Here is a 25,573-nt window from a genome sequence, read left to right on the forward strand (position 1 = left end):
CTTGGTAGGAACTCCCCTGGCACACACACTTAAAATAAAGGAACAAAATATTATGAACACAAGCTGTCCAGGAAATTTGTTTTTAGCACAGCAGAGCATGTAGTATTTTAATACATAAAACCAGCCCTGTTTTTCCCCCTAGGTGTTGTTAATACTGAACAGTAGTTGCAACCAAAGTTGGAGGAAACAAGTCCTTTTGATCGTTCATATTGTGGGTGACAAACTCTTGCGATCTCCTGATAGGTTTCAGATCCACCCTCTTCCTGATCCTGCTTTAGGCTCTTGTTTAGTGCCATAACTATTCTGTTTTCAAGTTGAAATGAACCATGAAAGCTGGATTTTTTTCTTTGAAAATGGTTTTCTTTTTAGTAGTGGTGTTTTATTTCTATCTATCTCTATCTATCTATCTATCTATTTATCTATCTATCTATTTATCTATCTATCTTTGTGCTCTAAGATTTGTGTCATAGCAGACAGACCTGCTGTCTGTAATTAAATTGCCCTTTTGTTGTCAAAACAATGAATTAGCTTTTGAATGTTGCTGGATTCTAATACTTGGGCCACTTCTGTCTCCAAATTTATAAAAGATGTATTTGTTTACGTAGTGGCTTGCCTGTTCAAGGCTTCAAAAATTTGCGGTACTTTAAAACACTTTAATGGCATGAGAACTGGATTGCTTTCTCCTTGTAGCCAGAAACCTGGTTAAGCTATGAAACAGAGGTCTTTCTTTTCTATTCTAATTTTGAATATGTTCACCAGTCATAGTTTGGTAATTGGTTAACTGTAAATTTTATGCAGAGCACAGCTGGTTTAGACACAAGCTGGATTGCGTGCATATTTTGGTGTAGTGGTTAAGGTGCTGATCTAGAAATCAGGAAACTGAGTTCTAGGCCTTCCTTAGGCATGAAACCAGCTGGATGACTTTGGGCCAGTCACACACTCTCAGCCCAACCCACCTGACAGGGTGGTTGTTGTGGAGAAAATAGGAAGTAGGAGTATTAGGTATCTTTGCTGCCTCGAGTTGACCAAAATACAATTTTTAAAAGGTGGGATAAAATTCCTCCTCCTCCTCCTCCTCCTATTATTATTATTATTATTATTATTATTATTATTATTATTATTATTATTGAAGGGGGATTGCAGATGGAATAGCAAAGCAGACCTCCAAGGATATTCCTGTCTATTTGCCTGTTGTAAACCTTAAAACATCGCATACTGTGGCATGCTTGCATTTGTCAGCCACTCCTTAGATCCTGTTTTATAAAGCCAAGCACAGTTAAGATTTCTGGGTATCTTTTTATGCCCAATCACAACCACCTGCTTAATTTCTGAGGGCAGAAAAAGTGAAGTGATTATAGAACTACCTTTTCCTCAGAGAATAGACAAACCTAAAACTTATTTATTTGTGACACATTTTTGTTTTGTGTGATTTTTAATCTTGTCTAATTCCAATTTAAGCTTGCATATACATGTATTCTTAGTATAAAACATCTTAACTGGATGTGTTTGGCCTGGAGACTTTTGATTGTGTGTAAGTCACATTTTTTTTTATTTTTCACTTTTTAAGCATAGAAACATTTTGAAATACAGCTATAGGTGAAGTTGACTATAAATGACTTCTTTTGTTAACAGGAAAACACTGGATGACTTGACTTGAAGGATACTTCTCAGTTATAATTGACTTTCTTTCCCTGTGAATATAATCTTAGCTTGAGCACATTTTAACTATGAAGATAAGTCTTTTTTGTAACCTTTATTGAAAAAGAGGACATTTGTACTGTTATAAAATTAAATCCTTACTAAAACAACTGCGGAGATTTACCTTTTCTATTTCCTTACTGTATTTCCTTATATTTTAGCATTCCAAATAGAAAGGTCTTTCCCCACATGCAGGCAATGTCCTCAAGCTGGGAGGAAAGCACTCCACTTCAAATCATGAAGGCCCCAAAGGGTTCCTGTTGACATGCCTCCAAAATTAGGCCAGCAAGGTTGCTGCCCTTGCATAAAGACGGCCCCAGCTGTTAGTGGCTGCCATCTCAGGAGAAGCATGTAGGTGAGGGCAGAGATAGGGAAGGGGGAAAGAGCAGGGAGAGTGAAGGATCCCTTCTCCTAAGGTTTTCCTCCTCTCCAACGATGTGTGGTGGCTCCCGGGAGAGGAGAAAAAACGTAGAGCTTCTCTCAAGTGCAGAGGCTTGTGAGAGAGGAGAAGAACCCCAGCGCAAAGGTTAATGTTAGGGAGGGCAACCTTCTTGATTCCTTCCACCAGGACACTGCTTCTGTTGGAGCCATCAAACTAGTGGCTGGGAAGGTTCTGTTCTCTCTGACAGCTAAAGCAGAAGACATGGAGCTCTGTCGCCAGGTGGAAGGAACCCTTGTGCAGCAGCCCAGTTGGAACCCGGCAAGTTGCCAACCTCCCTCAGCCATCTCTTTCCTCCATGCAAATCAGGAAGTCTGCTTAGGAGGCGGCCTTGTACTTTCCACCCAGGTGGCTTTGATCTGGCTTCAGCCTGGCATCCAGAGGGAACCTGCACTGTGAGGACATCTCCTCAAGGCTGCTGCACCCTTCATCCCACTATCTCCTGCTTTCTCAAGTGGTTCTTTTTCCAAAGATACCTACTTTGGGAACATATTATTAAAAAAGGCAGTTTTTAAGAAGAGGGTTTTTTTAAGTGCACAAACATCTTTTCCTCTTCTTTTCAAATTATTTTCTTTCCCCTCTTTCTCTTGGTTCTATGATTCATGGGTTTGTATTTTAGCAAAGAAAAGGAGGAAATATAAGTTGTTATTTCAGCAGAAGTGTCAAAAGCTCAAAAAACCAACTGTGTAAAAACTGCTAACAAGGATGCTTGGATGAAGTTTTTGTTATGAAAAAGCTGAGAATTTCAGTTTAACTATGCTTATTATTTCTTTATAATATCTAAGTTTGTTTTTTTTTCTTGTTGCTTTTGGGCAGGAAAACGAAAACTTTTTGTTTATTATTTCCTTAGTGATGCTGGAGAATACTTGATGATCTTGTATAAAATATTTGTGTACTTTTAAGTTCAAAAAAGAATTATGCTGGTCATGAGGAAAAGAAATTAAAATCCATATTAACTCAATAGTTTTGGAAGTTCAGAAGCACATTATAAAGCTTCTGTTGGCTTAATGAAAGAATTGCTTCAAGAAGAATTTTGAATGATTTTATAACAGTTCCTCATTACATGATGCAATTCCAAGTACACATTCAACTAAAAGTCTGAGTTTCATAGGGCTTATGCCCAGATAAGTCGATATTGGATTAGCCTTATTTGTGATGTAATATGAAAACATAGTGGATTTACCTTCACTGAAATGCTTGCATTTGTGCGAGTGCCCAATCCCTATTTTTTGCTAATCCCCTGTTCTACTTGCTTACATTTTCTATTTCTCACAGAATAATGACTTTTAGGGTTGGAAACTCTCTTGAACCAATTGGAAAAATGGACCTGAGGGCTGCAACAGGAAGAGGAGGTGGGATTGGTGTTGGCTTTAAAAAATCGAATTGCTGATGGTGCAGAGCCACTATTTGATACCACCCATGATCAAATGTAGATAATCCTTCTAAAGAACAGGATCTGGGCACTTCGTATTTAGCTACAGACCCAAGATGAGACTTCATATGTAGGCATTAATATCCATGCACTATTTCAGGAAGGATACTGAACAGTTATTAGCACAATAATAAACTTCAATTTTGCAGCATTTCTACTTCAAATACATTTGCACTTTAATTTTTTTTCCTCAAATATAGATGTAGCAAGGGACTCAGTAAAATCTCTTTTCCTGTCTTTTCTTACATTTCCTGAAAAGGAAGTGAGAAGGCTGGATTGAAACCTTTCCTATTAGCTTAGCTTTTCCCTATCCAGGAGAAGCCAATGTTATTAAAAAAAAAAGTTCTAATTGCTGCCTTCATCAAGATGGGTTGTTAACTTTTTCCCCCTTCTCTAGCAGATGGTGCTTCAACTCCAGTTCTTCTTTAGGATGAGCAGGGGTATTTAATGAAACTGTAGCTGTGCCTCTCCAGTTTTCTGTGACCAAATTAGACTGTGAGGTTTGGGGCTATATTTAGATAGGTGGCTGCATGATCACTTTTTGTAGTCTGGGACTATTCGATGCCATTCTCTGTAACCTCTCCCTTTTTCACTTTCTTCAAGGTAACAGAAGACAAGAGCACAGCTGTCCTAGAGTTTCACAAAGTCTGTAAACATCCTGACACGCTTCCCTCGGAGAATCGTGAGGTTTCATTGCACAAGACGGCAGGATAAGTTTCCAGACTGGCCTTGCTCATCATCTGTGAAAGAGAGCTGGCACCTGGATTGCTTAGGAAGTCTTCCAGAGGCTGGTCTGACCAAATGTCATAAGGCTACTTAACACAAGAGAAGCAACTTGGCGAGTAGTATCTTGAAGAATTTGGAGTAGAATGAGATACTACACCTTGGAATGTATTTATTACCTATAAAATGTTAGCTACTCTTCATAATTTCCCTTCTCCTCCTCCTCCTCCCCATCCTTGTTAGATACATGTTGCTGCTGCTTTTCCGTAACAAGATTTATCATGTACTCTTGTTTAATTTTAACAATGGAAAACTGTTGACTCCAGTTATGCACATTCTTGAGAAGGGATATGCAATAGAAAGGAATCAGTGTAGTCTTAAAATAAAATGGACTCACTTGTGTCTATTAAAATTTGGAAACTGTTGAACTCATCTTCCTTTGATGACTTTTATTATGAAAAATATGCTTGGGCTCTTACTTCCATATCTTAGGATTATACAGTTGTCTTTCCCATTGCCTTCAGACATTCCATGGGTAATGAATTAGGCACCAGATTTTTCAAGCACAGTTGTAGCAAGGAGACAAATGTACTTTGTGGTTGCCTTTTAAAATAATAGTAATTGTGCTGCTTCCTTAGTGCAGACCTGGGCAGCATTTTAGCTTGGGAGAACATTTGAAATTTTGAGTACATATGGTGAGTCCTCTCAAAATAATGCCTGACATGGGAGACTTGCCTATTCACAAAATGGCTACCATGTTGGGCATGGCCACAAAGCATCATATTACAAGAAAGCAATCTACCCTCCATCCAAGAATTCTTTCTATCATCACAGTGTAACTTTTGCAGTCATTGCTGAAAATAAATACAATATTTAGATGCAAGATATCAGTTTCCAATTTTAAAAAGTCTGATGGGACCAAGCACCTGGAAGGTACCAGGGAACGGGCCTGGAGGCTCATTGGTGCTCATTGGCACCACCTTGTCTACTCCTGAGCTAGGATATTCAAACTTCCTGAAGTGAAAATGTCCAAGGCTTGGATGGTTTCTTGGACTGCAGATTTTCTTAACTGCAATTTAGCCTAGTGGAAGCCTTTTTGTTGCCATGGTTGTAGTTCAGCCACACTCTCTTCTAAAATGCTGATTGCCATCACACAACCTAGTGCACTTCAAATGTGCTTCCCTGCAACTCCCAGGATTTCCAGCAGTTTATGAGGGCACCAGACATCCAGCCATGGAATCATCTAAACTGTGGCTTCTACACATTCTCAACCTTTTCAAAGGTCTGCTTTTTTAGAATGAAAGCAGAATTGCCAATCAGCCTTCTAAGTTTCTCCTGTTTGGAAAGAGCCAGGATCACAGTTGTGATTACTGGAGACATACAGCAGTCAGCCTTCTCTGGATACAAGTAATTATTTTGGTGTTGATTGGGAGTGATTGAATGATCTAATCATCTCAGAATTGCCTATCGTTAGAATAGATAAACCATATTGGATGGGCATTTTAGACATCCACAGTTCTACTCATTAGGAAATAAGTCTCATTGAATTGTAGGGAATTGCTGGTATATACAAACAGGAATATATTGGCAAAATGCTTGCTAGGCAGTGCTATGTTAAACAATTGACTATGTGCTGATAATTTAGTTTTTATTGCATGCTACCATTTTATAATACTTTATTTTGCAAAAGTTCCTAAACAAGAGAAGGTTGAGAGATTGTTATACAAAAGGCTGGTAGAGAAAAGCCCATTTTATCTGCTTACAAGAAAGCCCACATTTTATTTATCATTTATTTTCTAGGTGGGGGTAGGGCTGTGTGGTTCCAAGTTTCAAAATAAGTGAATTTTTAAAAATGAAGATAAATAGGGTGGGGTGTAAAACACATTTAGAATTTGGACCAGTTTGAATTTAAAGGACTTAAGTTTGAAACATGCTGCCTCAAGCATAGAGCAACCGTTTTGAGTCTGAAACAAGCTGTTTTGATCATTTGGAAGTCTTTCAAATTAAGAGCATAAATGCATATTTTGAAATGTTTTGCACATCCCTACCATGAAGATAAACCCAAAGCTTGTTTATTTGAGCAGGAAGTGTAAGAAAACTGAAATAATAAACATGACGTAGAAGAAAAACTAAGAATGAGCACTGAGAACAGGAGCAAGCAAACTGGCCCTCCAAATGACCCTTTCATCATCTGCTACCATTTTCATGCTGTCCAGGGCAGTTAATAATTGTAGCCCAGCAATTTCTAAAGGGTTATTGTGTGAAAAACTAATTTATTCCCAGAGTGTTCTCTGTCCCCATCCCCCTGGGAGAATGGTTTGATCCAAACAACAGACACCTTGAAGTCATTCATGTTCTAGAAGATTCAAGTCCAAAAATGGATAAACTACTCCAGAATGCTCGTATCAGCCTGTTCCATGAGAAAATGGAACAGTCCACCTTGCTTTGCGCTTTACTACTGGAAGGTCAGGGTAATAGCATTTAAAATGTATAGAAATGTGTTCCTTTCTTGACAGACATATGATAAACTGCCCCTTTGAACCAGGTCTGCATTTAATATGAAAAGCAGTCAATCAGCAAACCTTTATTTCATGTCTCAAAGGAGGGTTAAATGTAAAAATAACAAACTAATCCACTGTGGTTTTGCAGACATTGTTGATAGGAGGAAAGTGGGTTTATGCTAAATGGTTCAGAAACGCTGCCCTTGGTCAAATCAAGATTGGATATTATTTGGAGCTATAAAAAGTGTTTAGAAAACATACAGTAGGCAAGTTATTGTCAGTTTCACATGAGATTGTTCACATTACTCTTAATTTATGCCATCTCCTGATTCAGATCCAAGAAATGCTGCTCACTACACTTTTAAAGCCCTGAAGAATTTAAGCTTAGGACTTGACATTACCTGCTCCTATAGAAGTTTGGCTGTCTTCCAGTTCCATCCGCAGAGGCCTTGCATTCCGCCCCACCACTGTTGGAACTGCAAATTGGTAATAATGACCTTGGGCTGGACCTCTTTAGAAGTAACACATAGGTAGTGTGAGATCTTTTATCTAACCCTGAAAATAATCTTGTTCTTCTGTCAGGCCTTTACCTTCATTCTAACTTTTTCTTACTAGCAGGCTCTACCATTTTGTGTTGGTTATTGATTTGGCTGACAGCCAGTTTGGTCTAGTGGTTAAGATACTGGATTAGGAGAATGGAAATCCACATTCTAATCCTGCCTTAGGCATAGCAGCCAGCTGGATGATTTTGGGCCAGTCAGTGTCTCTCAGCACTAGGAAGAAAGCAATGGCAAGCCGCTTCTGAAAATACTGCCAAGAAAACTGCACAGGCATGTTCCTGTAGTTTCTAGGAGTCAAGGCTGATCTGAAGGTGAGGTGGAGAAGAAGGTGGAGGATTGATTTAGCTTCTGATTTCTGATCTATGGATTTATTTTTGCATTTTAAAAAGTGTGGAAATTGCTTTGAGAGCCTTCAAGCAGAAAGCAATATATAAAAATAACATGTTTAGAACAAAGCACAAAGTGGAGACAAGCAATAACTTGCTCAGATAATGGATGATGATTCAAAGAGGGAATGCTGCATTGCAGTATGCTCAGGCCACTGTTGTCTCTTGTAATCAGGTTTGGCAGACATTTTGCATTGTTTCCCAAACCGATTAGACCAGCAGTGAGAGTGTGATAACATCAATGTATAATACATCTTGGGAAGCAGTTGCAGCCACTTTCTGGTGTGTGTAAAACTGGATTGTATTGTGTCTTGGTTGATGGAAGTTTATTTAACTCCATCAGAACTTTATTTTAGCAAGATCATCAGAGCTGGAATTGCACAAAGGTTGCTGGAATGACTAAAATTGTCCCTCTAGCTACAGTGCGGATTGCAATCATCAAAATCAGCCTTACCCCTTCTGCTGTCAGAAGCTGCAATGAGACTGATGGTTCTGTTTTAGAGAAGGGAGTCCAGTAGAATAGAACTCACTGACTCTAGTCATAATTGCAAGTCATGGGGTTAATCCAGTGTTTCTCGACCTTGGCCACTGGAAGATGTGTGGACTTCAACTCCCAGAATTCCCCAGCAGCCTGGCTGGCTGGGGAATTCTGGGAGTTGAAGTGCACACATCTTCCAGTGGCCAAGGCTGAGAAACACTGCGTTAATCTAACTCCAGCCAGCTATTCACAAAGCTTATAATGTTTCATTTTCAAAGAATGCTCAAAGGATCATATGGTTTTGCTGGAAAGATAGTGTATCAAATAGCAACGCGGAACTAAGCAGCTTGTTAATTAGCCTGCAAGAATGGGTAGGCTGCTTTAAAAGTATTCAACTCTTTCAGACCACAGAAGATTCAAATTTGAGCTCAGAGCAGTGTCTGAGTAAGACATAGAAGTATTCTTAAGAAAAGAGGATTGGCAAGGCCCTAGTCATATAAAATGGGAGAGGGTGATTAACAAGAGTAACATTGCTTAATGTTCTGCAACAATCTTAGCAAACCTTATTAAAAGAGGAACATCTCACTAAAAATAACATTAAAAGATAATCTTATATCAGGTATACATTTCAATTGTGTTACCTTTTCTGCCTCGGTGTCATGATCACCGTTGCGATGCTTGTGACATCGCAACGGCTCACATAACAATACAGGGAAATGGGTACCGGGCGGATTAAGGGAAAAGGCAACTAGCTAACAAAAGAGAGCAACAGGTGCTGGCAACAAAGTATCGACTCTAGCCGGAGGTGCAGAAGAGAGAGATACAATGTTGCAAAGAAGGTAATTGACAAGACCAGACCACGAGGCGCGCCCGAGCTGTCAAAAGATTACGAACCTGATCGCCCGGCAATGAACCATCACCGGCCAGGAAAACAGTCAAGGAAACGCCTGAGGCACAGGAGGGGCTCCACGACCCCTCACCTACTGGCAACGGAACCAACGGGGCTCGGGGCGCACCCGGAGTAAGAAGGGGTGGAGCGCTGACCAGCGCGGGCTATTTAAATCCCGTTCCGGCATGCTCCACTCACTCTCAGCTTTTCTAAGGGCATGCATCCTATACTCAAATAAAACCAGAACCTAAGCCTACACTAGTGTCTGTGGTTTTACTGGGTAGCAGACAGAGCCTGACATAAAGCTGAGAGTCACCAAACCAAAATCGCCAAGCTCCACCGGACAAAAAATTTTCCGCGGGAGAGACCAACTGGCGAAAACCGGAACCGGGGACAGCGATGGAGCCAGCACTTCACACCAGAGGCGTGAAGGACAGCCCGCAAGTGGCAGAGGTGACCCGACAGCGGCTGGAGACAGCGTACCCGAAAGGGGACACGGACACCCTCCCTGCCCACACCGCACCCCAGTTCCAGACCTGGAGCTCCAACCCAGATGGGAGAACCCCGACGGAAGACGAAGTCGGGGACCAGCAACTCCTCGCTTGGGCCGGCGGAGCAGGACCCTGGATGGGAACACCCTACTCCACTGGGAGGCTCCGCTACCCCCAAATGCCCGAGCAGGAAGGCGCAAGACTACGTACCGGACAGCATCTGGCAGCACCGACGTCAGACGACCAGGGCCTGCCAGACAGGGTCATGGCCCTGGAAGCCAGGGTACGATACCTTGAGCACCTGCTCCTGTCCCCGACATTGGCAGATGAGGACACGACCCTGAAAGCCAAGGTACGAGACCTGGAACATATGCTCCAGCCCCTAGCAACAATCGTCAGCAAGCGCTCCAAGACTGAGGTGGCACAGGGGGTAAGAGGGGATCGGGACAACATACCCACCCCGCCAACAACCCCGAGCGGAAGGGGCCAAGCACAAGACTCTGTCGCAGGGATTCGCAGCCCCAGGCCAGTGGGAGCCATCCCTCACCACCCACAGGTAGGGGACCCGCAAATTGGGAGGTTCGCCAAAGACTTCCCCGTACAATTTGACGGGAACCCTATGAAACTGTCCTTCTTTCTAACAAATGCGAGGGACTACGTGGCCCAATACGGCCATTGCTTCAACACAGAAGCCGCTAAAATCTCGGTGGTGGCCACCAAGCTCCAAGACAGGGCTGCGGACTGGTACGTGCAGATGTCCAAGTCCGGAGCCCCAGCCTTGGCCGATTTCCATGACTTCCTCGCCGAGTTGAAGCATTACTTTGAGGACCCCCTGGCGAAAGAAAGGGCCAAGTGCACACTTCAAGCGCTATGCCAGGGAAGAAAACCGGTTGCCGACTACGCCCTCAAATTCAAGGTCCTTGCAGGCAAAATCACAGAATGGTCTGAGGCCACCCTGATCGACATGTTCAAGCGTGGCCTCAACCGGGAGGTGCTTCAATGGGCACTCTACAGGGACGACCCAGCCTCCCTTCACAGGTGGATTTACCTAGCCGGAAAAGCGGAGCACGCTCAGCGCATGTTCCTGCTCGCAACCGCAGATGACAAAATCCCGCCCAGCACAAGAGGACCAGTCCCACAGTCGGGCCCAATCTGGCACGCAGACCAACAACGGAGGCTTGCCCGTGGGCAGTGTACCAGGTGCGGGAAAACAGGCCACCGAGCGGCGGACTGTTTCACAAACAGAACAACGGATCACCCGCCCAGACCCACACCGAAGACGCCGCACAAGCCATCCAACCCCCCCAGATGGCTGACAGGAGCATTAGCAACCCCGGACGAGGATGCGGACACCTACCTCGCAGGGGACGCGATCGACGCCCAAGAACAGCCGGCGGAAAATGCCCCCCACCTGCTCTAAGCAGCGCCGCTGGGCAGGTGGTGAAGAAGGGGCGCAACAACCCCAGGGTGAGTGACGATTGCTCCATACTGGCAGGGACAATTGAGCTCTCGTACGGCCCTAGAGCCATTGCGGCCGAAGCTATGGTGGATTCTGGGTGCTCCAGAAATCTGATCCACCTGGACATTGTCACCGCACTAAAACTGCCTTGTTTCCCCCTCCCTAAACTGCTGGCATTCCATCAACTAGACAGTTCTACAGTGGGGGGGAGACCGGCCACCCAGAGGACCGGAATGGTCACCCTGACAATGGGCACCCACAAGGAATCAATAAACTTTGTGGTGACCCAGATAGGGAAACCCATAATAGTGCTGGGGATCCCCTGGCTAGCACGCAACAACCCACACATAGACTGGAGGACACGCTCCATCAAGTTCAAAGACGGGGTCTACCAGGCACCGACACTGGACAAACCATCTTCTCCGATGGTGGGGAGGGCAGAAGTCGTCAACCACACCTACGACCCCCACCCCCCAGAAGGACTGCCGGAGCAATATGCAGACTTTGCAGATGTCTTTGGAGAAGAGGAGGTGGACCAATTACCCCCCCCCACCGCAAGACGGACTGCACAATTGAACTGCTCCCAGACGTCCCATTACCCAAGCCCAAGATCTACCCCATACCCAGAGAGAATTAGCGGCGCTGCAGGAATTCTTGGATAAAAACCTCTCCAGGGGCTTCATAGAACCAGCAAACTCACCGGTTGGAGCACCCGTCCTATTTCGGGAAAAGAAGGACGGCACCCTGAGACTATGCACCGATTACCGCGGATTAAATTCCGCTTCCCTATCCAACAAATACCCCCTACCCCTCATAAAGGACATGCTAGCACACCTGTCAAAGGGAAGGGTGTTTTCCAAACTCGACCTCCGCGAGGCGTATTACAGAATCTGCATCAGGGAGGGGGACGAGTGGAAAATGGCATTCAACTGCCCCTTGGGCTCCTTCCAATACAAGGTACTGCCATTCGGTCTTGCGGGGGCCCCAGGGGTCCTCATGCAACTCATCAACGAGGTACTGCATGAACACCTATTCAAGGGCATACTGGTTTACCTGGATGATGTCCTCATCTACACGAGGACACAGAGGGAACACGAGAGGTTGGCGAGGCAAGTCCTCACTAAGCTACAGAAAGCCAAACTCTACGCTAAGCTGTCCAAGTGCGAATTCCACAAATCGCGCTTGGACTACCTAGGGTACAGAATCTCTGACAAAGGCGTAGAAATGGACCCCGCGAAGGTCCAGGCAGTTTTGAGCTGGGAACGCCCACGCACCAGGCGCCAGCTTCAAAGCTTCCTCGGGTTCGCGAATTTCTATAGGTCCTTCGCAAGGGGGTTCGCGGAAATCGCCCTACCCTTAACCGATTTGCTCAAGACCAAGGGCGTCGGGGAGACGCGCAAGGTTAAAAACCCGGGGGCCGTACTTAATTGGACTCCTGCCTGTCAAACCGCATTTGACAGGCTAAAAGCGCTGTTCACAGTGGAGCCAATCCTAGCTCACCCAGACCCTGAATGACCTTTTGTGGTGCAGGTGGATGCCTCTGACTTCTCAATAGGCGCCATCCTGCTGCAAAAGGATTCTGCGGGAATCCTGAAGCCATGCGCCTACCTCTCGAGGAAATTCTCGGAGACAGAGAGGCGCTGGCACGTATGGGAAAAGGAAGCGTTTGCGGTTAAAGCAGCGCTGAAGGCTTGGCATCACCTTTTGGAAGGGACGACTTGCCCGTTTGAGGTCTGGACAGACCACCGCAACCTCGAGGCACTCCGTACACCCTGGCGCCTCAGTCCCAAGCAAATACAATGGGCTCAGTTCTTCAGCTGGTTCAACTTCCAGCTGAAGTTCATACCAGGCAAAATGAACTTCCTGGCAGACGCACTCTCCTGACTGCCCCAGGATGCGGAGCCTATCTCCGACATTGTAGGGACGGTGCTTTCCGATTCCCAGCTGGGTATGGCAGCGGTCACCCGGGGTCGCGCTCGAGGACAGCCTGCCCCCCCCTCACAAACAACTACGACGCAACCCGCCTCTAGATGCAGGCAACCTCTAATACCAGGGGGGCTACGGGCAGATTTCATAATGGCATTGAAATCTGACCCCTGGCTCCTCGCCAACCCCAACAAGGTCACCATGGACCAGGACCTCGCATGGGTGGAGGGAAGGCTATATGTACCCGACTCACAATGGCAGGCGATCCTCAACAGATTGCATGACAGCAAACAGGCTGGTCACTTTGGGTTCCTGAAAACCCTACACCTGACTCGGAGACAGTTTTGGTGGCCCTCGCTGAGGAAGGACATCAAGACATATGTGGCGTCCTGCCCAGTGTGCGCTATGGCCAAGTGGCTGGCTGGCAAACCCCAGGGGCTGCTGCAACCCGTAGCTGAACCCTCCCGCCCTTGGGATGAAATCTCAATGGACTTCATAGTCGACTTACCGCCCAGCCAAAAGAAAAGGGTCATTTGGGTGGTAAAAGACTACTTTTCAAAACAAGCGCATTTCATCCCTGCGCCTCGATCCCGTCAGCCCAACAGCTGGCGAAACTGTTCCTAGTCCACGTGTACTGCCTACACGGATGCCCCTACCACTTGGTGACCGATAGGGGCACACAATTTACCTCGAGGTTTTTGCGGGCTTTTTGGAAACTGATAGGTACCCAGCAAGCCCTGTCAACCTCCTGGCATCCCCAGACAGACGGATCCACAGAGATCCTTAATGCCACACTGGAGCAATTCCTCTGCTCCTACATAAACTATCACCAAGACGACTGGGTAGACCTCCTCTTGTTTGCAGAGGTCGCATACAACAACGCGATACACCAAAGCACCAGAAAACCCCCCTTTGGGGTGGTGTCAGGTCGGGAGTTCATCCCCATCCCTGAACTACCTCAGCCTCCGTCCCCAACAGTGGCCGCCTGTGATTGGGGTGAGAAAATCGCAGATTCCTGGCCAGTCATCAAGGACGCGCTTAAAGAGGCACAAACAGTGTACAAATCACAAGCGGACAAACACCGGCACCAGCAACCAACATTTCAGGTGGGGGACATGGTCTATCTATCCACCAGATTCATAAAATCGCCACAACCATCGAAGAAGCTGGCCCCCAAGTTTATTGGACCATTCCAGGTGATACAAATAGTGAACCCAGTCACGGTGCGCTTGGACCTGCCCCATAATCTAAAGAGACTGCACCTGGTATTTCACTGCAGCTTACTCAAGCCGGCAAGTGATCCCTCCCAGTGGCAACCACGCATGCCCCCCCCACCAGTGATGATAGACAGGCAGCAACACTTCGAAGTAAAGGAGGTGCTTGACTCCCGCAAGTGGCGGGGCTCCCTCCAATACCTCATAAAGTGGAAACACTTTCACACCCTGAGTAGGTCGCTGCCCGTGACGTCCAGGCTCCCGACCTGATCCGCACCTTCCACACCGCCTACCCCTCCAAACCCGCAGCTTAACCTTCCTGAAGGGGGGCAGTATGCCATGATCACCATTGCAATGCTTGTGACATTGCAACGGCTCACATAACAATACAGGGAAATGGGTACCGGGCGGATTAAGGGAAAAGGCAACTAGCTAACAAAAGAGAGCAACAGGTGCTGGCAACAAAGTATCGACTCTAGCCGGAGGTGCAGAAGAGAGAGATACAATGTTGCAAAGAAGGTAATTGACAAGACCAGACCACGAGGCGCACCTGAGCTGTCAAAAGATTATGAACCTGATCACCCGGCAATGAACCATCACTGGCTGGGAAAACAGTCAAGGAAACGCCCGAGGCACAGGAGGGGCTCCATGACCCCTCACCTACCAGCAACGGAACCAACGGGGCTCGGGGCGCACCCAGAGTAAGAAGGGGTGGAGCGCTGACCGGCGCGGGCTATTTAAATCCCGTTCCGGCACGCTCCACTCACTCTCAGCTTTTCTAAGGGCGTGCATTCTATACTCAAATAAAACCAGAACCTAAGCCTACACTAGTGTCTGTGGTTTTACTGGGTAGCAGGCAGAGCCTGACACTCGGGGTGGTTCCTCCCAAATCACACACATCTTGTGAGGCATGTTGGTATTCGGGGGAAATCTCACTGATTACATTTCATGATCTTGCAAAATGTCAGTGAAATATTTTTTTATTAATTTTGGGTGGCTGGTGGCCTAATTTGCATTCTGGCAAATATTCTGGTGGAACCCTGTTGCTGAACTATCTTTAAATGCAATCATTGATAAGGAAAAGCACAAGTGGTGGTGGATCATATAATGAAGCTTTTGATGAAGGGAACGTATGTGATAAGTTGTAAGGGCTTACTGCTTCTTCTTTTAATTTGTAGATGGTCTGCTGAGCAAGCCTACTGGTCTTTGCAAGTAGCACTTACGCAGAAAAGGTCTATTTTAAAGCTGCAAAATAAGGAAAAACTCACTTGGGTCTACTGTATGTGCAAATATATTTCACTGCTCCATTTTGGTAAATGGTGTAAACTGTATTTCCTGCCCTCCTCTAGCTGAATAGCTTGGTAATACATTCTGTGGTGTAGTGTCAAATAAGACTGAGTTTGAATATGAAGACGTATTTTACAAGTTAGGTTAAATGTCAAGCTGCAGAAGTGGAGAAGCTGAGAGCTACATAAACAAGCAGCAGAAATATCTGCTCAGCTGAGGAAGTAGTCCCAGGTTCTGACCAACTGAAGTTAAGTTTTAAAAAATTAGTTGCAGTAGACTAGTCCAGGAAGTCATCAAATACTTTAAAACTGAGTTTGCAAGAGAAGCTTTAAAGAAATTTCTGTGCACTCAGTAATCCTGGAAAAGTATTTGCAATTTAGTACTTTCATTCAAATAACCTTTAATAGCTTAAGATTACCGTAAATTGGAATCCTGCCACCTTATACTCTCTCCATGTGTGTAAATATGTATGTATATGTGTGTGTGAATATATATACATATTCATATTCATTCCCATGGGACTCACCCTGAAGCACAGAAAGACATGTGAATTGTCAGCAGTTCTTCTGATCTCTGTAGCTGGAAAACATGTCTGAAATGATTATAGGAAAAGTTGCTGACACTATCCATAGTACATACATTACAATTTGCACAATGAATAACCAAAGGTCAGCAGGTCACTTATCAGAATGATGCATAATGTACAAGCTGATTCTTTTAAGGTTTGGTTTTGGTTTTGGTTTTTCAAAAACTTTATGGGGGAAGTATTTCTTCTAAATGGAAAGATCATTTAATGAAGTTGAGCATAAGCTTAATTCATCCAAAAAATAGAAAATAAAATGGAAGAATTTCTTTGATTGGAAGGAAAGTGAAAAGATGGCAAAAGAAAATGTGTCTCTGTCACTCTTGGTTCATACTGTTCATATAAAAGAAGAGTGATACTAACTTCACTATCAAATTGGAGTCTAAAGTTTTAATTTCTCTTGGTACTCTTTCCTTTTTCTTTCCGCATTGAATGGGCTTGTTTGGGTCCTAGAGTTGGCTTGTTCATTCACAAGATTTATATCCATCAAGGCTTCTCGAGGGCATATATTTTATCCCATTTCTCATTCAATTTTTTTTGGTTTCATTGTACAAGTCTCAACAATAAAGATAAATAAGCTGGAGATGGAGATTGCATTCCCAATTGGGACTGTTTATGTGCCATAATGTGATTGGTGATCTATCAGCTGAACCAGGATGAAACAATTTTCCATTCTCCTTGCAGCCCCTCTCCAAATCAGCTTCAGGAGCTTTGGAGACAGGATAGAGCAGATTTTGAAAGGTGTTGGAACTACATGAGCGAGTTGGAAAGAGGAGAATTGAGCTTCATAAGAAGACAACAGCTGATGCAACTTTGGACTTTGCCATCTCATGCTTCTTAAATTGTGCTAAACAAGTGAAGTACAAAATGTGATTTTCAAGCATCCATACTGGTTCTTAATTTAGGTAGCAATGAAGCATGGGTTGTAGATTAAACCACAAAGACTGGATAGTTAGAATGCAGTATATAAAAGCCATCTTGGAAAGAGCAGGAACTTCAATTATCTCCATCCTGCTGCTAAAATAACAGAAACAACTGTTTGAATTATTTTGACTTAAATCTTTTGACTTTTTCATGGGGAGGGTCTTTCCTATTCCCCCACTCATTTGAAATTGCTGATTTCAAATGAGGAGGAGACCCAAGTCACAATGTATCACTTGGTATGTACTATTTTCTTTTTGGTAGCAATCTGAGCACTAAACGTAGATTAGATAAAATAAAAGTAGATCCCAAATCTATCTGGTTTTGTGGTTATTGACAAGAGTTCTCTCCAAATGTTTAGTTTAGTAACTAGATAGTATTAGTTGCATTTTTAATAGACCAGTTTTATTGTTGGAAAGTGTAATTGTTTTGTTATTCATGTATTGCTAATGGTGAAATATATATTAAACCTACAACACCACCAACAAAATGAGGTAGAAAGAAAACCTAGATGTATTATACTGATTAAAATAAATATAACAAAAGAAAAAAAATCAACAGATGTGGAAGATACCTAGTAGAATTGTTTTCATATTGTCCAATACTACTCTCTTTCTATGCATATTAAATTTTCTAGAATCAAGTTTCTCTTTGTGGTGTCCAACTTTATTGTTGAGGTTTTCTGAATAACTTCAGTATAATGAAATGCAAAAAAGGTATTCAAGCAGTGCAACCTTCACTGTGGACCTATTTGCACAACGCGTTTAACTGGGTCATGGGATAAGTGTGATGTGTGAAGTCCTAAACTGGATGGTTGACTTTAATTAACCCAGATAGGTTAAGAGTCCCAAACAGGCCCAGGCTTGTTTAGAGCTATCTCCCTCAGATCATCTAACTCCTCATGCTTTGTGATATCTTCTTACCGGAGAGTTAGTGGACTTTCTACTCATTCTTGAAACAGATAATATTCTAGAGAGGTCCCACAAAAACAAAGGACTGCCTGATAGTTTTCATTCTACCTTGACAATATAAAGGAGTATGAAATTCGGACAGAAAAGGGAAGCAGCAAGCACGCACCCCCACCACATACACACAAACACAAATAGTTGTAGTGATACTGACCCCATCAATCACACATTAAATTATTTTCCCCCTTTGGAGGAATAATTGGGAGGACTACTAAAACGCCTATCCTGTTTTGCCTGCATGCAAAGGTGAGTCTACTGAGTCTGAGAGATAGATGTGAGGGATAGCTGGTCCTGCCTACCATGAATGTTGCCAGTCATTCACTTCAGAGGCACTTCTTCCCTACCTCCAAGGCATGGATGGGGCAATCCTAAATACCTGAATGAATGGGGTGAGGTCTTCAGAGCCTCAGTATCACCTCCAGAATTCTATCATGAGTAGAATTCATTGAGGTAGCTTCCTTCCATATTTTAATGGGTGTCCTCTCTCCCAGCTTAAAATGTGGCCTCTTCTTGAAACCAATTAACAGTAAAATTAACTATGCAGAATTCACACCGGCATGGTTTATGGACCCAGTCTTGGGAATTAGCCTGGAAAATGGAGTGAATGATTACAAGTTGTACATAAATGGTGAAAGTTAAAGCAAGTTGATAGTGTTGTGTATCTTGATTTTGATATGTGCCATCAAGTCAGATGATTCTAAGTATTATTTTGCTAAGGATATTGTACAATTGTTTGCACACTCTGTTAAGTCTCCTTTCTGTAGTATTTGTATGTAGACTGACCTCTTCCAGTCTGTGGGTCACTCTTTCATTCTCTTATTTGCTGGCATAATTTGGTTACAGACTTCACAGATTCTTTTTCTGTTGCTTGCCATATTTTTGTAGGATATTCTATCAATTCCATAGCTTTCTGACTTGGCAATGACCAGAGTACTGACCTAACTTCTAGTACTTCTTCTAGTACTGTTGTTGTTTGTTGTTTATTTGTTCAGTTGCTTCCGACTCTTCATGACTCAATGGATCAGCCCATGCCAAAGCTCTCCCAAGGTTGAGTCCGTCACCTCTAGAATATCATCCATCCATCTTGCCCTTGGTCGGCCCCTCTTCCTTTTGCCTTCCACTCTCCCTAGCATCAGCATCTTCTCCAGGGTCTCCTGTCTTCTCATTATGTGGCCAAAGTACTTCAGTTTTGCCTTTAATATCATTCCCTCAAGTGAGCAGTCTGGCTTTATTTCCTGGAGGATGGACTGGTTTGATCTTCTTGCAGTTCAAGGCACTCTCAGGATTTTCCTCCAACACCACAGTTCAAAAGCCATATGTTACTACTGGGAATACCATTACTTTGACTATGCGGACCTTTGTTGTCAGTGTGATGTCTCTGTTCTTAACTATTTTATCGAGATTTGTCATTGCTCTCCTCCCAAGAATTAAACATCTTCTGATTTCCTGGCTGCAGTCAGCATCTGCAGTAATCTTTGCACCTAGGAATACAAAGACTGCCTCTACGTTTTCTCCCTCTGTTTGCCAGTTATCAATCAAGGTGGTTGCCATAATCTTGGGGTTTTTTTTTGAGGTTTAACTGCAACCCAGCTTTTGTACTTTCTTCTTTCACCTTCATCATAAGGCTCCTCAGTCCTCTAGTATTGTACTCCTCATTACTCTAGTACTGTAGGTTCTCATAAATAGGGAATATCTTATAAGGCATCTTGGATATTGATATTCATACTATACAGACATTCAGTATCTTTGTCTGATCTTCTTTGAATCAGTTAATATCTATCCAGTAGTGTCCGTTATTCCAATTCAAGGCTGGAAGTGTTTCCTGAGTTTGGAGATCCTTTGGAAAACTTTCTTTGTTTTTCCTTGTCTGTTTCCACCCGCAGTGTAATTACAGATGTCTTTGTACTGCTGCTACTTGTCTCTTCTAACAGCTCTTTGAAATTCTTTGTTATAAGAGCTTTGTCTTTCTTGGCTTTGGCTTCTCTTCTTGACAATTTCCATGGTTTGTTCTGACATCCAGTTTGCTTTTTTCTGTTTCTTGATCATTGGCAGTCTTTTCACATTCATCATGAACAACTTCTTTAATTTCATTCCACAGTTCCTCTAATTATGCTAGTAAAATATAGCAGGTAGTGTATGGTCAGTTATGAGGTCTGCATATAAAAATACTTTTGTTATATGGAAGTGAAAGTTGGCTATGACAGGAGAAACCTAATATTTATTTATTATTATTCCAATGTATATGAATCCCATCTCAGATGCATGACTTGGGGCATCTAACAACAATTTTTAAGAAAAGCATAAAAACATAATAACAAAAAAAACCCCAGAGATAATCAGCAGATGAGATTATAACAAAACCACCACCAACAAATCAACATTACCATTGTACAGGCTCTGCCACACATCTGGATCTCCAGACTTGGTGGAAAAAAAACCCACAGGTATTTAAGCCCTTGCAAAAGGAGAGCAAGGTCAAGATCAATCTAATTTCTGGGGAGATAATGTTCCAAAGGGAGAGCACCACAACAGAAAAGGCTGTCTTCCTGGGCCCCACCATATGGCACTCCCTAATAGAGAGGACCCAGAGCATGCTTCTCCTGCTGGAGCTAATGGGTACACATAATCAGGGAGAGGTGAATATATAACCCGGCCTTTCTTAACCTTTTGACCCTGGAAGAACCCTTGAAATATTTTTCACACCTCGGGGAACCCCTGCACATTCAGGCTCAAATATAGGCCAGAACTTATAAAATTATATTTGTTTCATATGGAGGCCTGTATAAATGCACTAACAGTATTCTTAAACTACAACTAAAGAATGAAACTTACCTCTTTAATATGAGGTTGCCTGAATTTGAAATCATTTTTTAAATAAATTGTGATCTCCCAGGGAACCCCTAGTGGCCTCTTGTGGAACCCTGGTTGAGAAACCCTGATATAACCCATCCCCTCACTATGAAGGGCTTTACAGGTCACTACCAGCACCTTGAATTGAACCTGGAAGCTTAGTAGCAAATAATGCAGCTTGCAGAGTAGAGATGTAATGTGCTGATCAAAGAGTGCATATAACCGCCTATGCTGCTGCATTCTGTACCAGCTGGAGCTTCCTGATACCCTTCAAGGCCACCTCATGAAAAATGCATTGCAGTAGATTCTTTGGGACCAGATTAAGGCATGAGTGACCATGAGCAGAGCCTCCCGGTCCGGGAAAGGGTGCAATTGGTGCACACCATCAAATTGTGAAAAAGCCTTCCTGGCCATGGGTGCCACCTGTTCTTTAAACAGGAGCTGTGAATCCAGGAGGATCCCCCAAATTGGGCATTGGTTCTGTTTAGGGTAGTGAAGTCCAGAACTAAAGATGGAAAGTCATTAGAACTGCCTAAAAGCCATTCAGTTTTGCTAGAGTTGAGTTGTTGTTCCCTATCCAAGCCCACACAGCTTCCAGACACTAAGACAGAGCCTCCATGGCATCACTTGGGCATCCAGGCATGGAGCTGTAAAATATGTTGATGATAACTCACTACATGCCATCAGCTGACCTCACCTAGCAGCTTCATGTGATCATCAACAGAAGTGGAGAGAATATTGAGCCCTGAGGAACCCCACAAAGCAGAGGCCATGGGTTGGACCTCTCCCCTCCCCATCAACACTGACTAAAACCAGCCCTGGAGGAAGAAAGAGAGCCCACACAACACACAACCACCCACTTCCAACCCTTGAAGCTAATCCAGAAGAATACCATGATGGATGGTATTGAAAACCACCGAGAAGTCAAGAAGAGCAAGGGTGGATGCACCGCCCCCATTCCGTTCCTGCCAGAGGTCATCTACAAGTGCAATCTTTGTTGTTTTGATCCCATACCTAAGCCTGAATCCTGACTGAAAGGGATCCAGATAATCTGCTTCCTCCAGAATTCTCTAGAGCTGTTGCGCAACCACTTTCGCTACAACCTTAATAGTAAGTTGAATGCAGTGGGGATGGGTTATTTAAGAAGTATTCATCATATAACAAGAAGAGAGATGGTCAAGCCTGGTTTGGAAGGGTATGGAGAATGGTGTTGGTATACACCAGATTTAGTTATATTTCCCTTTTCCCCCCTCTCTTCTCTCCTGCCCTCCATTTCTTTTGCTTGCTACTTCTTATTCTTTTTCTGTGCATTGGCATAACTGCTTTCCCCTAAAAGGAATAGCATGATGGGCATGTAGATATGTTGGCCTCTTGTGAGGCAGAGGAATATGAAGCAGATCAGCCAATTTTGCAGCAGCTGCCCCCACTCCAAGTACAAGCCTTATCTTGGCATCTGCGGACCAAATAAGTTAGATTGTACAGAGTGCCTTTTCTCACTCAGAGCAAACACTACCCAGCACTCATACAACTTGGCAGGCCTGTCATTCTGCATGCTGTCTTTATGAGATGAAATTGAGGCTTGCACAGCGCAATGCTTCCAGAGCTACAAGCCTGGGGAATGTCTTCTAAATGCATAAATGCACATTTCTTCTGGTTGTAATGGTGAGGCAGAAGCAAGACATACTCATTTCATACTCATTTAAAACATTCAGCTACCTGAGGATTGGGTTGGGTGCTGAATGTTTTAAATGACTTTTTCCCTTGCTCCTATTATGTAAATTGCACAGGTTCACTGCTCTTAAAGCTAGTTTTTCTTCCTCATGTCAGATCTGAAAGTAATTAGTTTTGATTAGGAGTAAAGGAGTCTGACAGGTTTTAGTCAGTGTTTAGTCCTTCCAGCTTTACATTCATTTTGTCCCTTTTCTGCATCAGTCATTGCATGATAGTCCCCTTGTGTGTCTTATAGGCAAAAAGGTGGGCTAAAAATTGTATAAATCAAAATGTAAAAAATAATTTTCTGGAAATTCTTGGGCATTTCTCCTAAGGCATGCATTTTGATTGTGTGTGTGTGTGTGTGTGTGTTTGTGTATTATAGGTAGTTCTCACTTAACCAGTCATTTAGTGACGGTTTGGACTTACAACGGTGCTGAAAAAACTGACTTATGGCCGGTCCTCACACTTACGACCGTCACAGCATTCCTGTGTTCACATGATCACGATTTGGGCACATGGTAACCAGTCTGCACTTATGACCATCACAGTATCCTGTGGTCATGTGATCACCATTTTTGACCTTCCCAGCTGGCTTCTGGCAAGCAAAATCAATGGGGAACTGAGTGATTTGTTTAATGACCATGTGGTTTCCTTGACACCCATGGTGGTTTGCTTAATGACCACTGCAAAAAAGGTTGTAAAATCAGATTGGATTCACTTAATGACCACTTCACTTAGCAACCAAAATTCCTGTCCCAATTGTAGTTGTTAAGCGAGGACTACCTGTATTAAATATTTTTAAAAAGGAAGACAAAAACTCTACAGACTAATATAAAGTAAGAGAGAGAAAGCTGAAAATGCAAGAAAGGAAAAAAAAGAAAAAAGTAGAAGAAAAATAGACAAGAAAGAAAAAATACACAAAGAAGTAGCTTCCAACCTTCTTTACAGCAGTTATAATTATAAATTTACCTCTTACTCTATGGTTACAACATAACTTTCTTCTTTCTATAATCTATCCGGTCTAATCATCAAAACCATAAATGATTAGTTAATTTTCTTCTGTTTCATGCAAAAAGTCTATAAGGAATTTTCAGTCAGCAATAAACATAGATATTGTCTTTTCTTTGACCAAAGAAGTCAGTTTAGCCATCTCAGCAAGTTCCATCATCTTCATCAACCATTCCTCCATTGTGGGTAATGCTGAATCTTTCCATCTTTGTTCATGCAATAATCTCACAGCAGTTGTCATGTACAAAAACAAAGTTCCATAGCTTTTTTTCCAACTGTTTGTCCAACAATCCCAAAAGAATAACCTCTGGCCTCAACTGTATAATCTTTAAAATCCCGTGAATCCGTGTGCGTATTTGAATCCAGAATTTTCTAGCTTTTTTACAGGTCCACCAAACATGACAAGCGTTTTGATAGAAAATTTCTAACATGCTGTTTTGAAAGCAGTTTCTCTAAACCTGTTTTTGCATCCTTTTACCAACAATGTATCCCTTTGTGGGGTCAAAACAGTCAAGATGGTAGCTGTACTTGTGTGATCAAAGCCCTGCCCTTTTTTTAGATGTTTCAAAGCAGTACAGCTGACTCTCCACTTAGAAGTAGGGGGTGGGGGGATGGGGAATGGCACTGCAATTTTGTTTTGAAAAGTTGGAAAACAGCAAACTTTATAGAAGCAAAACACCTCTTCCAACCTTTGCGTGCCTCTTATCTCTACTACATGAGCTGAGCTGAGCTGAGCCAAAATCTCACATTCTTCCCACTCTGCCTAGGTGAGCTGGCTGGCTAGAAATCTTGGCGCATATTCCTATCAGGGCCTTGGCTTTGCCTGTGCGTGCAACAGCTGATCCCTAGCAAAGGTAATCTGGTCTTTCCTTTCTGCACCAGCTGGATAAACAAGCTTATCCAAGCAGAGCAGGAAAAATGTTGACAGTTGCCTCTCTCTAGTACATGTGAACATTTAACAGTTGGTTCTCACAAACTTGGCTGAACTGGCAAGGCAACGACCTTGTTGAAAACTAGAATTGTTGTCGTGAGCAGATGTGAAAGTTTTGCTTTATTGTTGTGGCCTACAGCTTGTGAGCTCCTTGAGAATGTCATTTGGTTGCTACTGTTTTTCTTAAACTTTAACATGAAATTATCCTCCGAATTGTGGAGTCCTTGGTGCTCTCTGAGCTTGGTTGTTCATTTGCAGACCTTTCATTACCCAACTAGGTAACATCATCAGCACTGTGCAGGTAATGAAACATTTGCAACAAACAACCAAGCTCAGAGAGCACCAAAGACTCCACAGTTCAACTCTGAGCTACAGATATTCTCTTCTATTGGTATCCTCTGAATGTCATGCCATTCTTGCCACATAACTTTGTGGCATGACATTCAGAGGATAATACCTTTGTGGTGGCTACCTCATGTTCCTTTATGCAGTGACTGGTATTTCAGTGAGCATCAAACTTGGTCAATCATAGTAAAATTCAGATCTTTCTCAGAATATTTTTGATGCTCAAAATGTTTAAAGAATAGCACATGGCATCTATCTTGTTGTAGAAACTAACAAGCTTGTATCACCTTATGCAGTTCCTTTTGCTATGTTATCTATCTGAATGCATGATGTATGAAGGGCAATGAGATGCTTCAGAATCTATGGCAAAAATAGAACTTCCTGGTCTGTAGGTATCAAACTGGGAATGATGGTAGTAGACTCTTGGGGAACAACAGGATTTTCTTTGCTGGGTGTTCTGATGCAAGCCTACCGGCCTTCTGGGTTTAGCATTTGTGGTAAGGAGTCACTGGTGCAGTGAAGGAAGGCAGAATTATCTGTAAAATATGTAGCAACCTGAAAGCAAAGGACACCATATAGAATGAGGGTGCATCATCATCTTTGATCATTCAGATCAGACCCTTTGCCAGGTCTTTGTTGTTTCTCCTGTTAGTGTGGAAAAGTGTGTTGTACTTGTTACTTAATGTTGATTCCATTTTATTTTCATTGTTATATAAAGTGCTCTGGGATCCAGAGCTGAAAAGCATTATATAAATCTCAGCAACAATAAGA

General features: G+C 43.2%; 1 protein-coding gene across 2 annotated transcripts in view; it reads left to right on the forward strand.

Annotated features, from left to right (window-relative positions):
• The window catches only part of PWWP2B (PWWP domain containing 2B), a 39,152-nt gene extending 34,427 nt beyond the window's left edge, over positions 1-4,725 (forward strand). For both annotated transcript variants that reach the window (XM_063307364.1, XM_063307363.1), the window contains exon 4: positions 4,173-4,725. The gene's annotated coding sequence lies outside the window, so the exon portion shown is untranslated. The remainder of the gene's footprint in view (positions 1-4,172) is intronic.
• Positions 4,726-25,573: the final 20,848 nt, after the last annotated feature.

The sequence above is a fragment of the Candoia aspera genome, chromosome 6 (genome assembly GCF_035149785.1).
Source record: "Candoia aspera isolate rCanAsp1 chromosome 6, rCanAsp1.hap2, whole genome shotgun sequence".
In the NCBI taxonomy this organism is placed as follows: domain Eukaryota; kingdom Metazoa; phylum Chordata; class Lepidosauria; order Squamata; family Boidae; genus Candoia; species Candoia aspera.